The sequence below is a fragment of the Bidens hawaiensis genome, unplaced genomic scaffold, assembly GCF_021521415.1.
Source record: "Bidens hawaiensis isolate Kalapana, Puna unplaced genomic scaffold, B.hawaiensis_p1.1 tig00032816_1, whole genome shotgun sequence".
NCBI lineage: Eukaryota > Viridiplantae > Streptophyta > Magnoliopsida > Asterales > Asteraceae > Bidens > Bidens hawaiensis.
Window position 1 is genome coordinate 170553 of NW_027495609.1, and position 3303 is coordinate 173855.

General features: G+C 30.3%; 1 long non-coding RNA gene across 1 annotated transcript; it reads left to right on the plus strand.

The window, feature by feature from the left end:
* Positions 1-305: 305 nt before the first annotated feature.
* LOC143584144 (uncharacterized) lies at positions 306-2774 on the plus strand. The gene is made up of 2 exons (XR_013144307.1): positions 306-380; positions 2582-2774. It is a non-coding gene; the product is annotated as an uncharacterized LOC143584144 (long non-coding RNA).
* The last annotated feature ends 529 nt before the right edge of the window (positions 2775-3303 follow it).

Sequence of the window (3303 nt, forward strand, 5' to 3'; positions counted from 1 at the left end):
CCGCCATTAGAGCCTCACGAAACCCTCGTGTCCTATCACTGTATCTTAACCTACACGTTGCAAGCGAATAATCTAACTGAGGGATTGGATTGGATTGTATGCATGAAGCGGTTCTTCCCGGGGCTCACTTTGTGCTTCAGTGGTGCCTCACCGGCGGCGGTTCAGACCATCGCCGACCAGGCTCCGAGTCGTCGCCGACGAACGACGCAAGGTGGTAGATCGAGGAAGAACTGGCGGCCAGCGCTCGCCGCGATTCAGGAAGACGCTTCGGTTCGTGAAGCAAGAAAGCAGAGCGCCGGAGGCAGATCGGAGAAGAAACCGTTAATTAAAAGTAAACTGGCGGGGAATGTTAGATCGGATTCTCACAAATCGGATCACCGGTAAGTTCCTTCTGTTCGGGTTTGTTCTTTCCATAACAAACCCGAAAAACCAATCTGAAACTAAATAAGTAAAAGACCAAACTGGAAAAAGTAAATCGACGGTTTGGTTTCATGTTTTTGTAAAAACTCAATTTGATTTGGTTCGGTTTTTAATCTACCTATTCTAATAAAGTAAAATAAATGTGAACACTTGTTATGTTTTGGTTAATTCTCATAATTTCTTTCCCTTCAAAACTAATCCATCCTAATATATGTAATAAATCAATAATTATTCACTTTCTTTGTACACTATATTTATATAATATCTATATGTTTTTATAAATATAAATATTAATATATTATTTTATTATATATTTCAAAATACTTGGTGAATTCTAAAAATCAACAACAAATCATGTTTCTTAAATGAAAATTGTTTCGGGTTTTTTGTGGAAGTTAAATTTGATTTTATAAATCAAAAGTTGGTAAATAGATTGTTTGGTACAACTTAACTACATTTAGGTCAAATTTGTTACGGGTCAAAAATGAAAATTTTGAGTATTTTTAAAAGTTTAAGAATGCAAAATAGATTTATCGTCAAATTTGTTATGGGTTAAAAGTGTTGACTTTAAAATGTCAAAAGTATGATAGTTAGAATTTTAAACATAATTCGGGCTTCAAGTTTATTTTTAAGGGCATTTTTTGAAATAATCAAAAAGTTCGGGATTTGACAAGTTGACTATTTTTTACTCAACTATTAAAATTTAAGAAAAGATTGCGAACACTTTCGACTTGCCATCCCTATGCCTAACTTTTATCAAATTTGAAATATTTATGTTAACATTAATTTTTTCTTCAATGGTGATCAGAACATTGTATGGAAAGCATGTCATGCAAAACTATGCTCAAATGAAACAAAATATTCACAAAATTGAATGGGTTAACATATAATTTTTTATGTTGTCATTATGACAAAGTCGAGAAGCCCTCTAAAACTTATCAAAATCTTTTTTATAGTGTACTCAGAAAAACATAGTTCTTGAAAAACATCCATTGCTACAATTTAATATCATACTTTCCTTTGATGGGTGGTAAATTGATAAATATATCAATAAAGGTAACATCTATTTTGTAATTAGGCTGAGTGGTTAGAACTACTACCATATGAAAATTTTATTTTTGAAATTGGTTCATAACCAAAATTCTTTCAATTATACATATATGACACCGGGAATGAATTTTTCAATAGAAAGAAGCATTCTCGGGTACGATTTTGTACGGGTATTTTTTTTATTAAGTTCATTTAAAAAAATCATTTTGTGATATAAAATCAATTTATGTACACAGTGTATAGATACAAACATATACAAACATAGATGTAATACATTTTTTTTTATATATGCTATGTAATTATTTGTTTTACTTATGATTTTGTAATTTGAATTATCTAGTGTGTGACACGGGCTCTAAAACTAGTGTAATATAAAGAGAAAAAATTAATTGAAGTTATAGATTTTTATTTCTATTTTAATAAATATGTAACTTAAAATAATTTAGTTCAAATGTAAAATAATCTATCTATACTATTAAAGCAAGACATGTTTTCACGTATCATTTATTTAGACCATCCATATAGGATGTTAAGTGTACAATTTTCAATTTTTACAATTTCTATTTTGTGAATGATAAGATGAAAAATATGATGGTGTGAATTAAACTCACTATTTTGCTTTTAAAATATTTGTGACTTATCAACTCAACTAGGAAGAGTTGATATGAGCCTTCTCTTTTTCTTAATTGTTATAGATTTACAACATTTCATTTTGTTTTATTTTTTAACCACGGTGTATCACACATGATTTATCCTAGTTAGTTAGTTAGTTAATTATTAATTAGCAAACTATATAGGGCCAAATTTATTATTATGTGCAGATTTTTTTTCTTTTACCCAAAATTTTCGAGCTCAAATTGAAATCGGAAAAAACTGAAATCATATGAATTCCAAAGTTTAAAAAACCGAAAGTTTAAACTCAATACGAACCGTACACACCACTAATTTAATTGATGAAATTTGTGAAAATTTGGCTAAATTGAGATGCAATTATGAAATTAATGAATTAGAAGCTCGTATTACCGGTGTTTTTAGGCTCTAGTTTGATTTTTTATCAAATATCGTTTACTATAGTTTACATACATACTAATTTTGGGGTAATATGTTGCAGGAAATCAAATAATTCATTTGAGCTTCCAGCTTATTCACCAGCACCGTTTGTATTTTGATTTCCATGATTGGTCACTCTCTTCTTCCTTCTGGTTTCCCCCTATATTTGTATAATATGAACAGTAAATAATTTTCCATTTCTGTAAATTTTAGTGGGAGGAAATGGAATTATGAGAGTTGCTAGTAACCAAGAACATATATATTTGGTACTTAATGTGTTATAAGGTCTCTTCTATGTATGTTCGATTTGGTATTTAATGTGTTATAAAGTCTGTATGGTGTCTAGGTTGTCGTGTTTAAATCGAACGAGTTGATCTGTTAACCCGTCTTTGAATGTGTAACCCATTTTTACATGCTTACCATCCACCAAATTGTTAGACATGTTTACATAAATAGGTTGAATGGGTCAACTACACGACTTTAAGCGTTTGCAAGTTATAGATAATGTTTCTGACATGAATAAAATATGGGTCATACTCCGTTTGAAAAAACAACTTGTTAAGCCAGACAGTCTTACATGATTGTACCTATACTTATGTTTGAACTTTCGATGTAGTCGCATAGATCAGACTTAAGAGAACACATTAACATTTAAGATTTAAGAATTCAAGTTAATGATTAGATTTGCATCAATAAATTAGAAAATCAGTTACTTAAGATATAGACTTCCAACGCCAATGCTTTAGATCTCTACGAATTTGTAGTGACAGATTCACATTTTTT